Source organism: Pseudophryne corroboree, chromosome 3, assembly GCF_028390025.1.
Source record: "Pseudophryne corroboree isolate aPseCor3 chromosome 3, aPseCor3.hap2, whole genome shotgun sequence".
Lineage (NCBI taxonomy): Eukaryota > Metazoa > Chordata > Amphibia > Anura > Myobatrachidae > Pseudophryne > Pseudophryne corroboree.
In genome coordinates, this window is record NC_086446.1 from 425,651,172 (window position 1) to 425,675,863 (window position 24,692).

Here is a 24,692-nt window from a genome sequence, read left to right on the forward strand (position 1 = left end):
GACGTCTGGGCAGGCGCGGGCTGAGAAGCCGGCTGTCCCATAGCTGTTACGTCATCCAGCCTTTTATGTAAGGAGTTGACACTGTCAGTTAATACCTTCCACCTATCCATCCACTCTGGTGTCGGCCCACAGGGGGCGACATCCCATTTATCGGCATCTGCTCCGCCTCGACATAAGTCTCCTCATCAAACATGTCGACACAGCCGTACCGACACACCGCACACACACAAGGAATGCTCCAATGAGGACAGGACCCACAAAAGCCCTTTGGGGGGACAGAGTGAGAGTATGCCAGCACACACTAGAGCGCTATATAATGCAGGGACTAACTGAGTTATGTCCCCTATAGCTGCTTTTATATAATTTATACTGCGCCTAAATTTAGTGCCCCCCCCTCTCTGTTTTAACCCTGTTCTGTAGTGTAGACTGCAGGGGAGAGCCAGGGAGCTTCCCTCCAACGGAGCTGTGAGGGAAAAATGGCGCCAGTGTGCTGAGGAGATAGGCTCCTCCCCTTTTTCACGGACTTTTCTCCCGCATTTTTATGGAATCTGGCAGGGGTTAATATACATCCATATAGCCTCTGGGGGTTATATGTGATGTATTTTTGCCAGCCAAGGACTGGGCCTGCGGTCGATCCCTCTGGAGCTAATGGTGTCCAGTAGCCTAAGAAGCCCAATCCGGCTGCAAGCAGGCGAGTTCGCTTCTTCTCCCCTTAGTCCCTCGCTGCAGTGAGCCTGTTGCCAGCAGGTCTCACTGAAAATAAAAAACCTAAATCTATACTTTCTTTCTAAGGGCTCAGGAGAGCCCCTAGTGTGCATCCAACCTCGGCCGGGCACAAGATCTAACTGAGGCTTGGAGGAGGGTCATAGTGGGAGGAGCCAGTGCACACCAGGTAGTCATAAATCTTTCTAGAGTGCCCAGCCTCCTTCGGAGCCCGCTATTCCCCATGGTCCTTACGGAGTTCCCAGCATCCACTAGGACGTTAGAGAAATTAGGAGTGTGGAAGACCAACTGAAACGCCGACGTGCACGTTTCGCTGTATAGCTATACAGCGAAACGTGCACGTCGGCGTTTCAGCTGGTCTTCCACACTCCTAATTTAAAGCAAATGGTGCAGATTCTAATTTAGAAAGATAGTTTAAATAGACCTCCACCGACACCCCTATGAAATGTGATTACTAGAAATGAGGTTAAGTGTCAGTGTTGGTCATTAGGGAGCTAGGAGACTACATGCAATTCGCCCAGAGAGCATTGTGATTAACTGACCAATATGTGCTGTGGTTGATAGCAACAACACTGTGTGGTTACGTATGGTACCTGTTAATGTGTAACACTCAGAACGCAATCTGTCAATAGAATTAAATGCCATAGCAGCACTACCAGGCTGATTTGTCCAACAAGCACTTATGTGTGAATGTTACAATCTGACCAGTCGTTTATCAGTAATTAAGTGCATATTTACCAGCCCTGCAATATTAATGAGTGATACGTAAAGGAAGGGAACTGGTTAATGTGCCCTGATACATTCTATCTGAAGTATTGATATAGCCCAAGATAGATCAACAAAGTAGCCAAATACCAATCCTGTGTTACAAGTGAGTGAACACAGGTGGCTACAGTATCTTAGTGAGACAGATCAGATACATGTAATAGGAAGGAATTAGCCTGTACATCCTGATACAATATATCCAACTATAGATGCAGACTGAGAAAAGAATACTTATCTAGTGAATCTCATGTCTGCGGGGAATACAGGCTGCCATAATACTTTAGTGAGAACATCAGTGTGTGTTATACAATGGCAACTGCATGACTGATTGGTTTGCTATTCGTATATACATGCAGGGTTATAGGACAAATGTATGACTCATTGTTTGATTAACAATTTCCCATATTAGGGACATTTACCCCTGCTTTCACCTAATAAAAATTAGTGATACAGTATATGAGACTAATGTGTATAAAACATCAAAGTAAAGAACGTTATAAATATATAGAGCAAGAGTGAATACACAGTAAATAAAAACACACCATATCCACAGCAATAATTTATTGTGATAAAAGGGTTCTCACATTTGAATGGGTTAATTCATGGATTCTACAAATACAATAAATATTTCAAACCTATAAAACTGGTACATACGAAATTCTTTGAATTATAATTACTGGCCCTTTGTATATTCAAAGTTATATCATATTATGAGAATCTGTTAATTAATATAAGTTAGACTCTCAGGGGCTCCATTAATAATTTCACTCCCACACCTGCAGGAGTACCTGTGGAAGTACCGCTTTTTAAATCTTCTTACACTTATATTTCCTTTTTTCACTTATATGTTTGTATGTATTGATTTTAACCTCTATGTTTTGCTTTGTAATCCCCATATAAAGGGGGCATATTAGAAGGTGAAGCAATAAAAGCTAAGTTTTAAATAATTAAAATCTATACAAATTTCATTAGTGCGCCCAACCAAGCAACTACTTTTGGTCTACGTTTTGTTTTACATTAAATTTGAGTTGCATATAGGCTGCACCCCCACATTATCATCTCTATTATCAGAGTGATACATCCCAATGGGGTTCTACTGGTTGATATAATCCAATTAGTTTACTGATTGTAAAGTGTGCAGATACATCTCCTTTCTGTTAAGAAACTCGACTTACCAGCCGTAGCGACATGGTCCGAGAGGCCGTCTCCAAACAACTCCTCCCCTTTGTAAGGCAAGGACTCCATATGCCGCTTTGAATCGGCATCTCCCGTCCACTGTCGGTTCCACAAGAGCCGCCTAGCAGAAATAGACATAGCATTTATTCTGGAGCTTAATAAACAAATGTCTCTCTGAGCATCCCTCATATACAAGGCAGCATCTCTGATATGCTCTATGGTAATTTGAATAGCATCCCTATCGAAGGTGTAAATCTCCGTAGATAAGGAAACTGCCCATGCCACAACCGCACTACAAACCCAGGCCGACGCCATAGCCGGTCTAGCAATAGTACCCGAATGAGTGTAAATGTGCTTCAAGGTAATTTCCTGCCTGCGGTCAGCAGGTTCCTTGAGGGAAGCCGTATCCTGAGAAGGAAGTGCCACCTTTTTGGACCAGCGTGTCAGCGCCTTGTCTACTTTAGGCGAAGATTCCCAGCGTATCCTATCAGTTTGTGGAAAAGGATACGCCATAAGAATCCTTTTGGGAACTTGTGGTCTCCTATCCGGAGATTCCCAAGCCTTTTCGCACAATTCACTTAGTTCAAATGAGGATGGAAAGGTGACTTCAGGCTTTTTCCCTTTATACATGTGTACCCTCGTGTCAGGGACCGGGGGTTCTTCAGTAATATGCAAGACCTCTTTAATGGCAATAATCATGTACCGAATACCTTTTGCCACCTTCGGCTGTAATTTTGCATCTTCATAGTCGACACTAGAGTCAGTATCTGTGTCGGCATCTGTGTCATCGATCTGGGATATGGTGCGCTTCTGGCGCCACAGGGACAGGCATGGACTGGCTACCTGACTGATCCCTAGCTTCTGCCTTGTCTAACCTTTTATGCAATAGAATAACATTTGCATTCAAGACATTCAGCATATCCACCCATTCCGGTGTCGGCGTTGCCGACGGCGACATGACATTCAAGCGAGCCTTCCTCGTCAAACATGTCGACACACACGTACCGACACACTTCACACACACACAGGGAACCCCTTTCTGAAGACAGTATCCCTGTAAAGGCCCTTTGGAGAGACAGAGAGAGAGTATGCCAGCACACACCCCAGCGCAATGATCCTGGAGACCAACGCAAAATGTTTTTCCCCAGCAGCGCTGTATAATATGTTATCCGCCAATTATGTGCCCCCCCCTCTCTTTTAAACACCCCTTCACCGTGTGTAAGCAGGGGAGAGTCCGGGGAGCTTCCTCTCAGCGGTGCTGTGGAGAGAAAATGACGCTGGTGAGTGCTGAGGGAGAAGCCCCGCCCCCTCGGCGGTGGGCTTCTGTCCCGCTCAAACTTACAAAAATATGGCGGGGGCTCTTTTATATACATGTACAGTGCCCACCTGTACATGTATATTGTCTTTTGCCATAAGTGGTGTTTATATTGCTGCCCAGGGCGCCCGTCCCCCCCACCCCCCTGCGCCCTTACAGTGACCGGAGTGTGTGAGGTGTATGGGAGCAATGACGCACAGCTGCAGTGCTGTGCGTTACCTCCGTGAAGCTGAAGGCTTCTGCCACCTGACGACTTCTGTCTTCAATTTTCTAGCTCTGTGAGGAGAACGGCGGCGCGGCTCCGGGGGTGGACGCCCAGTAAGAACCTGCGTTCACCCCCTCTGGAGATAATGGTGTCCAGTAGCCGAGGAAGCAGAGCCTATCTTAGACAAGAAGGTCTGCTCCTCTCTCCTCAGTCCCTCGATGCAGGGAGCCTGTTGCCAGCAGTGCTCCCTGTGAAAAAGTAGAAAAAGTAGAGAAAAAATCCAAACAAAAATGCTTTTAGGCAGAGAACTCAGGAGAGCTCTCTGCAGTGCACCCATCCTGCTCTGGGCACAGTGTAAAACTGAGGTCTGGAGGAGGGGCATAGAGGGAGGAGCCAGTGCACACCCAGAGTCCAAAGCTTTCTTAAAGTGCCCTATCTCCTGCGGAGCCCGTCTATTCCCCATGGTCCTTACGGAGTCCCAGCATCCTCAAGGACGTTAGAGAAATCCTATATTTAGATAAAACCTGACGCACCAAGCCCCCTCAGGTTATAGAATATAGGGATAGCAGGTTGAGTGAAAGACACGAAATGGACACCACTCAGCTATCAAATGCACACACAAATAGTCACAGTTTGTACAATGCAGAGGTTATTACTGACAATAATACTGCACTGGACTAGCTTAAACAGCTATATAACAATAGATATAACAGTACACAGTAAGAACTGGATGTATATCACAGGGTAATTGTACTATAAAACCCTGACTAAATGCACTCTTTCTTAACTATTACTGTCTAAAAAGGCAGGTAGAATACTTAAGTGTCATGTAAAGGCACAGCGCTGACAACCAGGCGGCTTTACATAGGAGGATTTGCCCAAGCAGTCCCAGGAACAGTGAGCTGAGGGATAATGGTGCCGCAGACACGGACAGGGAGTGAGGTATAGACAGAAATGCAGCTCCAGGGCGGGAACACTTGCTAGAAATGGCGCCCTGGGGGAGGGGCTTCATGTCGAAGCCTTATCCCCCTGCTGGCAAAACCACCGGGTACTGTGGGCGATATAATAATCGGTTGCCCTGGTGATCTAGTGGGATCGCCTGTAGTGCCACAGTGTCCACAGCCAGCGCGCGCGGCCCGCCTCCCACTGACCGCGCCGGATCGCGATAAAGACCGGGTCCCGCAAGCGGGACCAACTTACCACCTCCCAAAGCGCGGCCACGTGATCCTGGAGAGCCCCAGACGTGTGTGTCTAACGTGAAGAAAACCGGAGCCTCCGCTGTAGGTACCCGGCAACCAGGGCTCGGGAGTGTACAGCGCTGCTGGGGAGAGCTGGAGCAGCAGCAGTGAATGTCTCCTGACATTTACCACCGCTGCTGCCCTTGAAGTCTTCACTTTTTCTTCACAAAAAAGCTCTTTTTAGGGCTGCCTGGAGCAGCCCCCCTGTTAAGTGCCTGCTTACTGCAGCACCAACTTACAAAACTGAGCTCCTGTGCAGGAAGGCGGGGTTATAGAGAAGGCGGCGCTGTGCATTCTGGGAACAGTCAAAGCTTTGAGCCTGTTGGTGCCTCGGATCAAGATCCTACTCTACACCCCATTGTCCAATCCTTGTGGAGCCCAGTGTACCCCGCAGCAGAAAATCACATCTTCCACAGATTTTCTCCAGCATGCAGCCTTAGATTCAGATTTATCTAATCTACGGTTAATCTGATGCATACTGTCACGTATCTCTTTCACCCATGCAGGCTCTTGGTGTGCCGGTAGCGCCACCACATTACAACTCTGTGTCCCTAAAATGGCTTCCTCCGGGGAGGAACTCCCTGCCTCAGACATGCCTCACACGTGTTGGTGTGCTGTACAGACACACTGGGATTTATTTTGGGGACAGACCCACAGTAAAATCTGTCAGAGGGACACAGGATAGGAGCAGCCAGTTCACAATCCCAGCGACAGCATTTCCTGTGAACACAGTATGTCCACAGCCTAACAGCGCCTTTTAAATAGTAATATACACTATCAAATGCACCACAATCACTTTGTGGCCCCCCTTAATAGCACCCTGTACTTGTCAGAAGTGGAAGAGAGGACCAGCGTGTTCTCTGCAGCCTGAGGAGAGAAAATGGCGCTGAGTAGTGTGCTGGCTGCCTGAGTGTCAAAGTCAGAAAAATATCATGATGCACACTGCCATATTTGCACCGCACATGTGTCCTCGCTGCGCATGCGTGCGCTCTCCCGTGCGTGCGCATACCCGCTGTTACGTGCACCCGCAGGCGCACGGTATGCGCATTTACGGTAGAGTTTATGAGCGCCTAACGTGCGACTCAATCGTTACATATTTTCACCATATAATGTATTTTGTAGATTATGGTCCCTTTGATAGAATCTGAAAGTTTAGTTAATGTAGCATGTTCATGGACAAAGAGATCCCTCTTTGTTTGATACGAAGGGTCAGACAAGGGTTATACAGTGCGAATAGTTATGGACATAAGAAGTTTATGGACTTTTACTATATTTGCACTTTATTATCCATGCGGCGGGAAACCTAGTTTCCCACCCACCTGAGCAGTTGGAAATAGTCACAGCCCACCTGTATTAATCAACCTATGACCTTTTGTTATAATGCAAAGAGGAATTCCTGTGTCCAATGAACAATAAGAATATAGGACCATTGTACTGTATTATGTGTAGGGTATAAAAGGACAAGCCGATCTGGGCCAGCTCTCTATTCTCTTCAACGGTTCTCATTGCTGATAATCGGGAGCTGGATATCCAGAGGCGCATGCGATTGTTTCCCCTGAGCGTAAGTTTTCTCCGCAATCATATTGTTTTTCTTGTTATTGTGAGCCATATCTCTCTCTCTCTTCTCTTTCTCTCTCGTTTCTCTTATATAGTTATTGTACTGATATTGTATTTCATGTGTAGTTATCTGGTTAGGTAGTCTATGTTATATTGGTAGTGTATGACTTGTATTGTATTATTCTTTTTGAACGTTCATTCATTTCCTTAAAAGGCGTTAGACCCTTAGACCGGTATTGTGTGTGTTCATTATATTGCAGTGGGTAATAGGAGCATCTCTATCGCTCAAACAGCTTTAGTGTAAACCCGCTTACACAGTGTTGCATTCTCATCTTATCACTACGCAAGGGTTTACAGTATAAGTACATTGTTTATGGTATAGTTATAAAGGTTTAACATTGTGAGCGTCTGAGCCGCTGGTGATCTCCTCGTGGTCCCGAGCGTCCGCTACGCTAATAGCGAATCATTACGTTAGTCGGCAGCCAATAGCGTGCCTGCCTGTGATCTCTTGGCCGTAAGCGAACGTGACGCTCGAGCGTCTCGACTACGGCTAAGCGATTGTTACGCAACGTACGTACCCTTACGGTATACCATACGTAAATAGCGTACAGTGTTCTTAGACCTCTTAAAGGGTTTTAAGTAAGATAAATATTCTGCTTTAACAATTGGCGGCTCGTCCGTCCTTCACATATCTGCACTAGGTAATTTCAGCAGACATTATCCATCAGCAAAGGGCGGGAGGTCATATTCCTCGTAGTGCTGTCTGGATAAGCGTCTGCTTCGCTTAGTAAAGGGTGCTGAAGGAATCCGGAACCGGAGGTAAGAACAACACGCTAGTGTCTTTTAAAACTGTTTATTTCTGTCTTGCGTACGCACGCATGCATATATCTGCATTTCTTTTCATTTGTGTATTTTCATATCACTCTCCTGTTTGCCATTTCACAATTGTTAACGGGCTAAGAAAGATTTGTTGCTATCAGTAGTTAAAAAGTAAAGGTAATACATTTAAGGGGTAATTTGTAAAGCACGCACACAGCTTTGCCTAAGATACAAGGAGAGACTTGTGTGGTGCTCGGTAGATGATCGAGGATCACCTACATTGATAAATGTGTTAATTGTGTTACGGTGGATACCTGCCTTGCGTACACGTGTCTCTAACAAAAGACTAAGACTCGCGCACGCAACCCAAAGGCCGACGCACGCAGCGTATATTACGCAACGGAGCGTCTGGGTACGCCCACGTAACAAATCACACGATAGTGTTATTTTTTTTTCAGGCGAAAAGGTGGCAACGCGAGAAATAGCGCAAGTTAATTTTAGTGTCTGAAATTTAATTTAATAGATCCTTCTCTAAATTTACGACTCGTCTGGTCTAAAGGAAAGAAATTTCTGCGCAGAAATAGAAATAGAAACAAAAGTGTACATGTGGTGAGTGAGTGTTTTCATATATAAGTTTATACAATTTTTTTGAGGTTGAACCACAAGAAGTCGAGTTCTCGTGAGGTACATACATGTAAGTGACGTGCATGGTGGCAAGGGAGGCATCCCTTGTTAAACATAAAAATCTGAGCATTAGAGTATAGCAGACCAGGAGGTCTATTGTAGCACAGACCAGGCAGGAGGTCCAGGTACAGCAGACAAGGAAGTCCGCTATAAATTAAAGAGCACAACCCAGGGGGTTGGTGCAGAACCCATATAGGCCATTAAAGCTCATGCTGAAGGAATTCGCAGCCGCAATTTTCGATTCCACTGGTCGCTCCGCACATAAGATTAGTTGCTTATGTGCAGACTGATTGTACCGCACGTAATTGTGTGCATTAGTTAGTAATTTGACCCAGTACCATTTGCGTACGAAAAGGGATCATAAACGCTATTTGTACATTCTAACGTGATTTGTGTAATTTTTTTTATTTTAAGGGAAGTTCGTTGGTCACTCAGGAACTATCCAGCAACCAATAGTTACTGGAAAGAGTAAGTGCTCTGCGGATCACACTCACATGATCCAGTAAATAGCGGTTCAGGTCGCAGGGGCCCTGTGTCGAGTACGCCAGCACTAGGGCAGTGTGTAGGTCGGCGTGGGCGAGTGAGTGGGGTACTCGGTAAACCGCCACCGTCGGCCTATCTTGAACATCTTGGTTTTTGTAAGGGTTCGCTGAAGCTAAAGCAACACCTGCAAGTTATGGGGGCCAGTTGTTCAGGTAGGGGGCGATCAACCTCGGTTCGGGTTGATTCAGTAAACCGACCAATCGGGTCGGCAAGGTATGTAATGTGTGAAAAATACGGTTCACACACAGAGGTTTTATGTGATGAATGGGAAAGAATGACTGTACATGACGGGGAGAAATTCCCAAGAGTAGGCAGCTTTAGCCCAGATGTGTTACTAAATCTAAGGAGAAGGATATGTCTCATTAAATCAACAAAGAGACGGATCAAACATTATGATTATTTGCAGTTATGGCAACAGGAGGGTGAAATACAGAGAGGATTGGCTCAGGCGGCGGGATCTAACCCTATCCGGAAACTGATGGCCACGGCACCGCCGCCACCATATATATCAGGAGAGAAATTGGTTGCGGAGAATGACGCATCAGGGGGTAACAAACAGGCACTTAGCAACTGTATAAATGTTAAGGATAATGTTAATAAGTTAACTAATGCAAGTATTAACCCGTGCAAGTTGTACTCTGTTTTAAACTTTCCCCAGGAGTGTGATCAAGAGGACGAAGCATCAACAATATCGGCGCTCTCTCTAGCAGCCACCATATCAGAGACAACAGTAGGCACGGCCCAACCCTTAAGATTAGTAACAAAGGCCCCTAGCGGAGGGACAGGTGAGGTCGTATCAACGGGTAAGTACGGCACCTTACACTATGCTGAAACCATTTCACCGCAGGCTGTAGAATCTAATCAGAATGAGGTTATTAAACTTGCTCCCGTTAGGGTAATCGCAGTTCCCAATGGGAAAACGGACACCACAGGAGTCACTCCTATCAGAAACATTGCCATGTACAGCCCGTTTTCCCGAATGGAATTAAGAACCATAGTGTCTGAATTCCCTGATCCTAGGAAAGATCTAGTTGCTAGCCAGAAATACATCAGAGACCTAGGGAACACTGTAGAGCCCAATAACAAAGACTGGCAGATATTGCTGAGGGCATGTTTACCCTCCAATGTCGACTCAGCTCAATTTTTAGCTGACTGTGGATTAGACCATGATGTACCCCTTTCAGATGTGTACAATCAAGACAATGTAAAAAGAATAAATTTACAGTTAAAAGAATATTTTCCAGCAGTAGTTAAGTGGAACAAAATTTTCTCCATTAAACAAAAGGAGTCAGAAACAGCTGCTGAATATTTTCACAGGGCATTACTAGAAATGGCTAAATACACAGGCATAGAAGACATTAAAACAAACATAAATCATAGAGAAGTAGCAGTATCTGTGCTAATGGATGGTTTAAAAGAAGCATTAAAGACAAGGGTACAGACCACGCAACCATGTTGGCGAGGTCTGTCGGTGGCTACTTTGAGAGAGGCAGCTGTTGATCACGATCGGAATATCACCAGACACAGGGAGTCACAAAGTGATAAGTTAATGGCCGTAAGTATACAGGCCCTGACCACAAGGCAGCCTTTGTATAGATCACCAAACCCTGTGGGTAAGTCAAATGTGATAACCTGTTATTCCTGTCATAGAGAGGGACACTTTGCACGAGACTGTAAATCAAGAAACACACAAAAGTCTTATCAACCCCCTAGACAACGACACGACACACGACATTGGGAGCAGGGTCCGCAGAAACGGAGTTATGAGCCACATGCAGGGGAAACAAAAAGATACCCCCCGAACAGAGACTGGCAAGCCTCTGGTAGTTCCCAGTTAACTCCCTCGCAAGTAGTCGCTGCCAGCGGGATTCAGGGAGGTCACCATACCCAATAGGGGTGTGGCCACACCTGTAATCTGCAGCCAGTAAAATTGATTGCAAGTCTTGGAAGTGAACCCGAAATTGCAATTAATGTAGCTGGTAAATCATTAAACTTCCTTGTAGATACGGGGGCGGCCAAATCAGTGATAAATTCGACAGTGGGCATGAGAACCACTGGTAAGACAATTCCAGCCATGGGAGTAACGGGAGTAGTCCAGCACTACCCTGTTAGCAAACCAGCCGAGGTTACAGTAGGGCCTTTGACACCAAGCATTCCTTTTTGCTGGCGGCATCGGCACCGACTAATCTCCTGGGAAGAGATTTATTGTGTAAAATGGGGTGCGTCATTTATTGTACTCCTGAGGGTGTATTCTTAGACATACCTGAGAATCACGCTCAGGAAGTACGAGACATGTTAGACTCCCCATCAAAATTAATGTCCCACACTGTTATGTTAAATAGGAATCCATCCCAGGTAGAAGAAATGACATCCCAAATACCAGAGTCACTGTTGACTAAAGATGGACAAGACACTGGATTAATGGCAAACGTAGCTCCAGTAGTTGTGCAAGTAAAAGATGGTAGGATAGCTCCAAAAATCCCACAATACCCTCTGAAGCCAGAGGTGGAGTTAGGAGTTTACCCAGTAATAGAGCGCTTGCTACAACAGGGCATTTTGGTAAGAACATCCAGCACTGCCAATAGTCCCATCTTCCCTGTGAAAAAGAGTGGGGGGAGGGGTTACAGGCTAGTGCAGGATCTAAGGGGGATTAACAAAATAGTTGAGAGTCAGTTCCCCGTAGTGCCAAATCCAGCTGTCATCCTCATGCAGATCCCTCCCACTGCGAAATTTTTCACTGTTATTGACCTCTGCTCCGCTTTCTTTTCGGTACCCCTGCATCCTGACAGCCAATATTTGTTTGCATTTACATACAGAGGAGTCCAATACACATGGACTCGATTACCGCAAGGTTTCATAGACAGTCCAAGTATTTTCTCACAGGCTCTGCATGATTGTTTACAGTCTTTCCAACCAGAGAGTGGATCAATATTGATACAGTATGTGGATGATTTACTACTGTGTTTAGATTCATTGGAAGCGTCCCTGAAGGATACGAAACAGCTCCTGTTTCATCTTTCAGACACAGGACACAAGGTTTCCAAAGACAAGTTGCAATTATGCCAAACTAAAGTAAAATATTTGGGACACTGTCTAACACAAGGACTGAGACACCTGACCGCTGATAGAATTCAAGCAATTAGAGACATGACTCTGCCACAAACCCAGCAACAGATCAGAACGTTTTTAGGAATGTGTGGGTATTGCCGTAACTGGATCCCAGGGTTTTCCATTCTAGCGTTACCTTTGCAGGAGATGGTCTCCTCAAACAAACCTGATCGGATTTCGCATACAGACGAATCGGAGATGGCATTTGAGAGACTTAAACAGTGCCTAACGCAGGCGCCAGCATTAGGTATGCCAGACTATGGGAAACCCTTTGAGCTGTACGGAACAGAAAGTGCTGGTTGCGCGGCAGGCGTCCTAACCCAAAAGCACGGTGATGCCAGCAGGCCGGTAGCATACTACAGCGCTCAGCTAGACACGGTAGCGCGATCCCTCCCCACATGCTTGCGAAGCGTTGCTGCAATAGCATTGCTAGTAACGAAAAGCGAAGATGTAGTGCTAGGTCACAACCTCACAATTCATACACCACATGCAGTGTCAGCCTTGCTAAATTCTGCCCAAACCAGACACGTCTCATCAGCGCGGTTTACAAGATGGGAATTGGCACTAATGGCCCCCGTAAACATCACCATAAGGAGATGCAGTGCATTAAATCCTGCAACATATCTCCCAGGTGTGCCTGGACAGGCACAAAGGGTGGAGGATGAGAGTGGTGGGGAAGGAGGATTTAATACAAAGGATGACACACATGATTGTATGGAATATTTGACCCAAAATTTCACGGCAAGGCCTGACATCAGTGACAACTTACTGGAAAATGTAGATTTTACTTTCTACACTGACGGTAGTTGTCACAGACAGTCAGACTCTGGAGACTTGTGTACTGGATACGCAGTCGTAGATGACCAAGGCACCATAGAAGCAGAACCGCTAGGCCCACCTCACTCAGCCCAGGTTGCTGAACTGGTCGCCCTAACCAGAGCATGTGAATTGGCTAAGGGCAAGTCAGCCAATATCTACACCGATTCTAGATACGCCTTCGGGGTAGTCCATGATTTCGGAGCCCTATGGCGCCTCAGAAATTTCATGACGGCAGCTGGTACACCGATAGCGCATGCAGCCCACATCAAAAGGCTTCTAACAGCGATACAGGAACCCGACAGAGTGGCTGTTATCAAGTGTAAAGCACACACATATAGCCAGGACCCAGTATCACTTGGTAACAGCCGAGCAGACGAAGCTGCTAAGTTAGCAGCCAGTACCCCCAGACAGACAGACACCACACAATTGATGGTATTCAATACCATCAACACACAGAAGTTGTGTGAGATGCAAAATTTGTGTTCCACACAGGAAAAGGCAGTCTGGAAGGCAAAAGGATATGGCCAGGAGTCCTCAGGACTCTGGACAGATGGACAGGGTAAACCAGTGGCCCCCAGAGCATATCTTCCATGTTTAGCTGAGGCAGCACACGGGCTGACTCATCTGGGCAAGGAGGGAATGTGCAAGTTGGTAAGAGCATATTGGTGCGCCCCAGGATTTTCATCTCATGCAGGTAAGAGAGCAATGTCATGCCTTACCTGTTTGAGAAAGAATATCGGAAAGGCAATACCAACAGAACCATCTCATATCCCACCTACAGGCGGCCCTTTCCAGGTAATACAGATTGACTTTATACAATTACCCCCTTGTCGAAATTTGAAATATGTACTTGTTTGTATAGATGTATTCTCAAATTGGGTCGAAGCATTTCCTGCGGCCACAAATACCGCTATGTTTACTGCTAAGAAAATTGTGCAGGAATTTGTATGTAGATATGGTATCCCTAGAATAATCGAAAGTGATAGGGGTACCCATTTTACAGGTGATGTCTTTCAAGGAATGTGTAAGTTGATGGGAATTGATAGCAAGCTGCACACTCCATACCGTCCACAGGCGAGTGCGAAGGTGGAAAGAGTGAACAGCACTATTAAAAATAAATTAAGCAAAGTTATGGCAGAAACAGGATTGACATGGCCAGAAGCTTTACCCATTGTACTATACAGCATCAGAACCACTCCCAGGTCCCCTCTTAATCTGTCCCCCTTTGAAATCTTGTTTGGTCGACAACCGCATGTTATGATTAACCCTCAGGATGATTTGAAGTGTAACAATGAAGTGACTGTAAAATACTTGATTAACATGAGTAAACAGCTAAGGAATCAAAATGATAATTTGAAGTTGGTGATTCCTGATTTACCAGATAGTAATTGTCATGACATTGAACCTGGGGATTATGTAATGATACGGAATTTTCTACGCTCAGGTTGCCTTATTGACAGATGGGAAGGACCATACCAAGTCTTATTGACTAGCACTACAGCATTGAAGGTTGCCGAGAGAGAGACTTGGGTTCATTCGTCCCATTGTAAGAAGGTTGCTGATCCAGAGAGGTCCCGTGATAAAGAACAGACGGTAGAGGAAGTGGTATCACTGGAGCGTCTGTTTCAGGAGGACTGAGGCGGCACCTGAGCTTTGAAAAATCATAAGATCAGAAGCAGTTGTCGATCCCCTGTTCCCTTTTATTGTTTTTCCCCAACTTCCCATCCCACCTCCTTCAAGTATTTCCTTCCCCCTTCTCATTTTTCTCCATTTCCTCCTCTAAGATGGACTTGCCCCAAGAGACTGTGATCCGGATTTTCCTGTTGACCATGATGTTGACCAGAGCAGTCTGTTCCGGCGAGAGTACCATGGAGGTCGAGAGAGGTTCTGGAATGGGTTCTGATGACAAAGGTGGAGGCGTAGTTTTCCAAGAACAACTTAACCAACAAGTAAAGGCGAGTATCAGAAAACGATCCGATAGCATTGACAATAGAAGGGATTGTGAAGGATTGTTTGCTGAAGAAAACTGTATCTGTAGGCTCTGTGACAATGTAGTTGAGGATGGGTGCATCAAGAAATGCCAATCCAGTTTTAATATCCACATGGACCGGCATCCATTGAGTGACTATCACTCCTTAGTGGGTAGTGTGTTAAATCAAACAGATTGTTGGGTATGCTCTCAAGTACCTCAAGGTCATAGCAAATCAGGACTAGTACCATTTCCTTTAACGGTAGGGGAGGTACTTGAGCTAAAGGGTGGGAGACCGGTGGACAGGAGGTTTAATATCTCCAGTCCTCCTAGTTTGAAGCTCCACCAATATCATGTGGATAAGTCCCTAATATGTTTTAACATTTCCAATCCCCGAAAGCCGGGAAATTGGGAAGAGTCATGGAGTAACCAAACCATGACCTTTTCATACAGAGCCGATAGAATGCCAACAGATACAGAGCTTATACGCCACATAGCCAGTAGAGAAAAATCTTTCCGATATAGGTATACCCTAGGAAGTAGGATTACGAGAGTTGGAGAGGTATCACCAGGATACTGTGCACATATCGTACAAACTGATACGTGTACTAGACAGATGGGAGAATTAGGGTTAGGAGATTTCACATGGAAAATGTGTAATATGGTTATGTCCTACTCCGTCCCATATGTTCTCCCCGTTGATGCATATTTCATATGCGGGAGGAAGGCGTATAAGTGGCTTGCCCCAAACTCTGAAGGATTGTGTTATATTGGAAAAGTACTGCCTGAGGTAATGACTGTATCACATGCCAAAATGAAAGATATTCACCGCAGTGCCCAAGCTCCTTATACTCACACTCATTACGAGCACGTAGTTAAACGGCACCTGATAGAAAGAACAGAGCATCCGGCCTCTGACATGATCCATGAATCCACCGGGATTCAGGTTCTACTCGCATTAGACATCACTCGCACCGCCAGAGGAGTGTTGAATTATAAATACATATCTGCGCTTGCAAATTTATTAGACAATATCACTGAAATGTATGACGACACTTTTAGGTATACCGGAAGGGAGCTTCAAGCTTATAAAACAGAACTGGTTCAGCATAGAATGGTTCTCAATTATCTCACGGCAGTGACAGGTGGATATTGTGTCACACTGGCAACGCAGTACGGCGTGAAATGCTGCACATATATTACGAATAGTACAGAGGACCCGGTCGAGGTCATAGACCAAAAGATGGATGACATTCTCCAATTAAAGTGGGAATTTCGCAGGAGACACAATCTCACCCTTGCTGCTGTGGGTAATGAGCTGACTGGTTGGGTGTCATGGTTGAACCCGCGAAATTGGTTCTCTGGTTTAGGAGAATGGGCTCAAGGAGTCATAATGGATGTAGGGAAGTTTCTCCTATGTATCTTGGGTGTTGTCATATCGATTGGCTTGATATTTAGATGCAGTCAGGCTTTAATGAAGTGCAAAAGTAGTACCAGGGTAATGAGTCTAAGGAGTGAGGAAATTGTAATTCCAATGGATTTGATTTATGACCCAACGGTAGAGACAATGATGTGATGAAAATGCGATTATACGGACCGTTTCTTTCACCTGTTTTTCCGTTTTCTCCAAGGTAAAAAGACCCACTTGGACGAGGAATTTGATGATCCTGTATACAGACAACAGATGGATTAAAGAAGAAGTTTTGACAACCTTATACACAGATATTTGATGAACTATGCCATAGACCCCCAGTTTCCCTAGAAATTTTAAATTTACGCTAGCCCAACACTTTTGTAAGTCTATGGACATTGACAAAGCTTTTTGCCCGCACTTTCTGGCAAAAGCCCAAAGAAGACTGCATTCAACAGACACCAGACAAGACTTCAACCGACAAATGTTCATTAACCTGACATAGAATACCACTGCATTTACCATAATTGTTTCTTATCTTCATCTCTACAACCTTCAGGTAAAGCACACACATAGGCGATAGGGAATACCGGCACAGATATCAGCATTCACATATTCCCCCATTCATGTATCATCAACTGAAATGTGCTCCCCCATTTTGTTGCAACCAAAAGCCGAAGAGAGCTCGGTAAAGTTTGACAGCCCATCCACAGACCCGTACCACGGGATAAGAAGGAATTCAAATGTATACTTCGCAATACCTCGAAGCTTGATTTAAAACACGTACGGCACGATGATACATGACCCCCCAAACATGGATTCATACACACATGCTTCTGCTATCTCACTAGGTCATACCCTTTTCCTACCTTCTCCTCTCCTCCCCTACCCAACCATAGAAATATTTACACATGACATATATTTTTCTCGTTTTGAAATGTTTTAGAAAGTGGCAGTTATTGGTGACTGCCAAAGGGTGGACTGTCAAAGTCAGAAAAATATCATGATGCACACTGCCATATTTGCACCGCATATGTGTCCTCGCTGCGCATGCGTGCGCTCTCCCGTGCGTGCGCATACCCGCTGTTACGTGCACCCGCAGGCGCACGGTATGCACATTTACGGTAGAGTTTATGAGCGCCTAACGTGCGACTCAATCGTTACATATTTTCACCATATAATGTATTTTGTAGATTATGGTCCCTTTGATAGAATCTGAAAGTTTAGTTAATGTAGCATGTTCATGGACAAAGAGATCCCTCTTTGTTTGATACGAAGGGTCAGACAAGGGTTATACAGTGGTGTTTAGTATCCATCGGAAGAGTATTTAATTAGCAATATTCCGGTGTTGGTTTGAAGCGGATTAATCGCTCGTGCGAATAGTTATGGACATAAGAAGTTTATGGACTTTTACTATATTTGCACTTTATTATCCATGCGGCGGGAAACCTAGTTTCCCACCCACCTGAGCAGTTGGAAATAGTCACAGCCCACCTGTATGAATCAACCTATGACCTTTTGTTATAATGCGAAGAGGAATTCCTGTGTCCAATGAACAATAAGAATATAGGACCATTGTACTGTATTATGTGTAGGGTATAAAAGGACAAGCCGATCTGGGCCAGCTCTCTATTCTCTTCAACGGTTCTCATTGCTGATAATCGGGAGCTGGATATCCAGAGGCGCATGCGATTGTTTCCCCTGAGCGTAAGTTTTCTCCGCAATCATATTGTTTTTCTTGTTATTGTGAGCCATATCTCTCTCTCTTCTCTTTCTCTCTCGTTTCTCTTATATAGTTATTGTACTGATATTGTATTTCATGTGTAGTTATCTGGTTAGGTAGTCTATGTTATATTGGTAGTGTATGACTTGTATTGTATTATTCTTTTTGAACGTTCATTCATTTCCTTAAAAGGCGTTAGACCCTTAGACCGGTATTGTGTGTGTTCATTATATTGCAGTGGGTAATAGGAGCGTCTCTATCGCTCAAACAGCTTTAGTGTAAACCCGCTTACACAGTGTTGCATTCTCATCTTATCACTACGCAAGGGTTTACAGTATAAGCACATTGTTTATGGTATAGTTATAAAGGTTTAACATTGTGAGCGTCTGCGCCGCTGGTGATCTCCTCGTGGTCCCGAGCGTCCGCTACGCTAATAGCGAATCATTACGTTAGTCGGCAGCCAATAGCGTGCCTGCCTGTGATCTCTTGGCCGTAAGCGAACGTGACGCTCGAGCGTCTCGACTACGGCTAAGCGATTGTTACGCAACGTACGTACCCTTACGGTATACCATACGTAAATAGCGTACAGTGTTCTTAGACCTCTTAAAGGGTTTTAAGTAAGATAAATATTCTGCTTTAACATAAGGAAGAAGCTCCACCCCCGCAATGGTGCGTCCTTACACTCATACAAACACTGTCATATTTATACTGGCAGGGGTAGGGCTGTGCCAGCGGCAACTTATTCCCCCTTTTAGCCAGTTTGAGGTATTTTTTTCTTGCTGCCCAGGGCGCCCCCCCGCGCCCTGCACCCTGTAGTGCCTGTGTGTGTGGGCAGCAATGGCGCACTGCGCTCACGCCAGCCGTGCCGCACCTCAGCCATCACTTATTTGATAGAAGATCATTCTTCTTAAACTCATCTGTCTTCTGGCTCTGTGAGGGGGGTGACGGCGTGCTGTGGGAGTGAGCATCTAGACATGGCTAGCGTTCAGTTCCCTTCAGGAGCTAATGGTGTCCTGTCAGCCAGAAGCAGAGCCATGAAACTCTGAGGAAGTTGGTTCTGCTTCTGCCCGCTCAGTCCCACGAAGCAGGGAGTCTGATGCAAGCAGATCTCCCTGAAAATAAAAAACCTAACATAAGTCTTTTCAGAGAAACTCAGTAGAGCTCCTCAGAGTGCATCCAGTCGACCTGGGCACATTTCTAAAACTGAGGTCTGGAGGAGGGGCATAGAGGGAGGAGCCAGTTCGCACCCAATGAAAAGTCTTTAGAGTGCCCATGTCTCCTGCGGATCCCGTCTATACCCCATGGTCTTGATGTCGTCCCCAGCATCCTCTAGGACGTATGAGAAATCTCATATATATTTGTCCAGATCTGACTCATTTCCTAGCATTGGGCGTGGCTAGGAGCTCTGAGTCATTGGGGGAGATTCAAATGTTTGAAAAGTCAATTGGGTGTCTGTTTTTTCCTGTCTATTAGATAGGGAAAAAAAGACTCCCAACTGACTTATCAAACATTTGAATCTCCCCCATAGAGTCACCGATCTGGATAGGAGAGTCCCAGGCCTGCAAGTGTGGCGGTACGGCGTACCATTAAGAATCTAGCCGCCCATATGCCATACCCGCGGCCCGCCACCACTCACACACACCATAGCCGCCGTTACCGGCTATTACGGTAAAAGCCGCTGATGTGCTCCTCCTCTCCTTCCCAGCCCGCTGCTGTGTCAGGGAAGGAGAGGAGAGCGGTGCGCGGTCCCATCCCTCAGTGCTGCTCAGTCAGATTTTGGTCTCCGGCCGTGGCGTGTATCTTCTAAACTGAACACCGGTTCGCTAGCCAATCAGAGCTCACGAACCGGCAGCCAATCAGGAGCCGTGGCTGCCGGTCCGCAAGCTCTGATTGGCTAATGAACCAGTGCTCAGTTGAGAAGATACCCGCCGCAGCCAGAGACCACCAGTCTGACTAAGCAGCACTAAGGGATGGGCCCGCGCTCCGCTCTCCATCCCCGACACAGCAGCAACGGGTGTCCAGCGGGAGGGAGGAGGGAGGTGTGGGGCAAATGTATAACTGGCACTGTGGACATATGTATATATGGTACTGTGGGGCATATGTATATCTGGCATTGTGGGGCATATGTATAACTGGCACTGTGGGGTATATGTATAACTGGCACTGTGGGGCATATGTATAACTGGCACTGTGGTGCATATCTGGCATTGTGGGGCATATGTGTATCTGGCACGATAGACTGCACATCACCGTGACGTCGCGGCAGTGCTGTGGGGAGACTACAACTCCCGGCATGCGTTGTTCGCTCGTTGCCGATTTTCGCTATACTGCGATTAGTCGCTTACTGCGCATGCGCAAGGTTTGCAGAGCGCATGTGCTTAGTTATTTTACACAAAAGTTAGGTATTTTACTCACGGCATAACTAAGCTTTTTCATCGCTGTGCTGATCGTAGTGTGATTGACAGGAAGTGGGTGTTTCTGGGCGGAAACTGGACGTTTTATGGGAGTGTGCGGAAAATAAGAATTTACTTACCGGTAATTCTATTTCTCGTAGTCCGTAGTGGATGCTGGGGACTCCGTAAGGACCATGGGGAATAGCGGGCTCCGCAGGAGACTGGGCACTCTAAAGAAAGATTTAGTACTATCTGGTGTGCACTGGCTCCTCCCTCTATGCCCCTCCTCCAGACCTCAGTTAAGGAAACTGTGCCCGGAAGAGCTGACATTACAAGGAAAGGATTTTGGAATCCCGGGTAAGACTCATACCAGCCACACCGTATAACTTGTGATAAACTTACCCAGTTAACAGTATGAATAACCAACAGAGCATCAACCAATGGATGCCAACATAACATAACCCTTTATTAAGCAATAACTATATACACGTATTGCAGAAAGTCCGCACTTGGGACGGGCGCCCAGCATCCACTACGGACTACGAGAAATAGAATTACCGGTGAGTAAATTCTTATTTTCTCTAACGTCCTAGTGGATGCTGGGAACTCCGTAAGGACCATGGGGATTATACCAAAGCTCCCAAACGGGCGGGAGAGTGCGGACGACTCTGCAGCACCGAATGGGCAAACACCAAGTCCTCCTCAGCCAGGGTATCAAACTTGTAGAACTTTGCAAATGTGTTTGAACCCGACCAAGTAGCAGCTCGGCAAAGCTGTAATGCCGAGACCCCTCGGGCAGCCGCCCAAGAAGAGCCCACCTTCCTTGTGGAATGGGCTTTTACTGATTTTGGATGCGGCAATCCAGCCGCAGAATGAGCCTGCTGAATCGTGTTACAGATCCAGCGAGCAATGGTTTGCTTTGAAGCCGGAGCACCCAGCTTGTTGGATGCATACAGGATAAACAGCGAGTCAGTCTTCCTGACTCCAGCCGTCCTGGCAACATAGATCTTCAAAGCCCTGACTACATCAAGCAACTTGGAATCCTCCAAGTCACGAGTAGCCGCAGGCACCACAATGGGTTGGTTCAGATGAAAAGATGACACCACCTTTGGCAGAAACTGCGGATGAGTTCGCAATTCTGCCCTGTCCATATGGAAAACCAGATAGGGGCTTTTACATGACAAAGCCGCCAATTCTGACACACGCCTAGCTGAGGCTAGGGCCAACAGCATGACCACTTTCCACGTGAGATACTTTAGCTCCACCGTATTAAGTGGCTCAAACCAGTGGGATTTCAGGAAAGCCAAGATCACGTTAAGATCCCAAGGTGCCACTGGTGGCACAAAAGGAGGCTGAACATGCAGCACTCCCTTAACAAACGTCTGAACCTCAGGCAGTGAAGCCAGTTCTTTTTGAAAGAAAATGGATAGGGCCGAAATCTGGACCTTTATGGACCCTAATTTTAGGCCCATAGTCACACCTGACTGTAGGAAGTGCAGGAATCGACCCAGCTGGAATTCCTCTGTAGGGGCCTTTCTGGCCTCACACCAAGCAACATATTTTCGCCATATACGGTGATAATGTTTTGCTGTCACGTCCTTCCTAGCCTTTATCAGCGTAGGAATAACTGCTTCCGGAATGCCCTTTTCTGCTAGGATCCGGTGTTCAACCGCCATGCCGTCAAACGCAGCCGCGGTAAGTCTTGGAACAGACAGGGCCCTTGTTGTAACAGGTCCTGTCTGAGAGGCTATGGGTCCTCTGTGAGCATTTCTTGCAATTCCGGGTACCAAGTCCTTCTTGGCCAATCCGGAACAATGAGTATTGTTCTCACTCCTCTTTTTCTTACAATTCTCAGCACCTTTGGTATGAGAGGAAGAGGAGGAAACACGTAGACCGACTGGAACACCCACGGTGTTACTAGTGCGTCCACAGCTATCGCCTGAGGGTCCCTTGACCTAGCGCAAAATCTCTTTAGCTTTTTGTTGAGACGGGACGCCATCATGTCCACCTGTGGCAGTTCCCATCGATTTGCAATCTACGTGAAGACTTCTTGATGAAGTCCCCACTCTCCCGGGTGGAGGTCGTGTCTGCTGAGGAAGTCTGCTTCCCAGTTGTCCACTCCCGGAATGAACACTGCTGACAGTGCTAGTACGTGATTCTCCGCCCACCGAAGAATCCTGGTGGCTTCTGCCATTGCCACCCTGCTTCTTGTGCCGCCCTGGCGGTTTACATGGGCCACTGCCGTGATGTTGTCTGACTGAATCCGCACTGGTTGGTTTCGAAGCAGAGGCTCCGCTTGACTCAGGGCGTTGTATATGGCCCTTAGTTCCAGGATATTGATGTGCAGACAAGTCTCCTGACTTGACCACAACCCTTGGAAGTTTCTTCCTTGAGTGACTGCCCCCCACCCTTGGAGGCTTGCATCCGTGGTCACCAAGACCCAGTCCTGTATGCCGAATCTGCGGCCCTCGAGGAAGAGACACCCTGGCCCTGGGGGACAGGGTGATCATCCGATGCATCTGAAGATGCGATCCGGACCACTTGTCCAGCAGATCCCACTGAAAGATCCTCGCATGGAACCTGCCGAAGGGAATGGCTTCGTATGACGCCACCATCTTTCCCAGGACTCGCGTGCAGCGATGCACCGACACCTGTTTTGGCTTTAGGAGGTCTCTGACCAGAGTCACGAGCTCCTGAGCCTTCTCCTCCGGGAGAAACACCTTCTTCTGGTCTGTGTCCAGAATCATGCCCAGGAAGGGCAGACGCGTCGCAGGAATCAGCTGCGACTTTGGAATGTTCAGAATCCAGCAGTGTTGACGCAACACTTCCTGAGAGTGTGCTACGCTGATCAGCAACTGCTCCCTGGACCTCGCCTTTATGAGGAGATCGTCCAAGTATGGGATAATTGTAACCCCTTGCTTCCGAAGGAGCACCATCATTTCCGCCATCACTTTGGTAAAAACTCTCGGTGCCGTGGACAGGCCAAACGGCAACGTCTGGAATTGGTAATGACAGTCCCGTACCACAAACTCGAGGTACTCCTGATGAGGCGGATAAATGGGGACGTGCAAGTAAGCATCCTTGATGTCCAGAGACACCATAAAATCCCCTTCCTCCAGGCTTGCAATGACCGCTCTGAGCGATTCCATTTTGAACTTGAATTTCTTCAGATAAATGTTCAGGGATTTTAAATTTAAAATGGGTCTGATCGAACCGTCCGGTTTCGGTACCACAAACATAGTGGAATAGTAGCCCCTTCCCCTTTGAAGGGGGGGGACCTCTACCACCACCTGCTGGAGAAAATGTTTGTGAATTGCCTCCAACACTATCTCCCTTTCCATGGGGGAAGTTGGTAAGGCCGATTTTAGGTAACGGTGAGGGGGCATCACCTCGAATTCCAGCCTGTATCCCTGAGACACAATTTGTATAGCCCAAGGATCCATCTGTGAGCGAACCCACTGGTGGCTGAAAAGTCGGAGACGCGCCCCCACGGCTCCTGGCTCCGCCTGTGGAGCCCCAGCGTCATGCGGTGGATTTAGGGGAAGCCGGGCAAGACTTTTGTTCCTGGGAACTAACTGCATGGTGCAGCTTTTTTCCTCTACCCCTGCCTCTGGCAAGAAAGGACGCACCTCTGACCTTCTTGCTCCTCTGAGAACGAAAGGACTGCATTTGGTAATACGGTGCTTTCTTAGGTTGTGGAGGGACATAAGGCAAGAAATTTGACTTTCCAGCCGTAGCTGTGGAAACTAGGTCCGAGAGACCGTCCCCAAACAATTCCTCACCCTTATAAGGTAAAACCTCCATGTGTTTTTTAGAGTTGGTATCCCCTGTCCATTGCCGAGTCCATAAGACCCTTCTGGCAGAAATGGACATTGCGTTAACTCTAGAGCCCAGCAGGCAAATGTCCCTCTGGGCATCCCGCATATATAGGACCGCGTCCTTGATATGTGCCAGGGTCAGTAGAACAGTGTCCCTGTCCAGGGTATCTAACTCCTCAGACAGAGAATCCGTCCATGCAGCTACCGCACTACACATCCAGGCCGAAGCAATTGCTGGCCTCAGCAGTGTGCCAGAATGTGTATAAACCGACTTCAGGATAGCTTCCTGCTTTCTATCCGCAGGATCCTTTAGGGCGGCCGTATCCGGAGACGGCAGGGCCACCTTCTTGGACAAGCGTGTCAACGCCTTGTCTACCCTAGGGGAGGATTCCCAGCGTAACCTGTCCGTTGGCGGGAAAGGATACG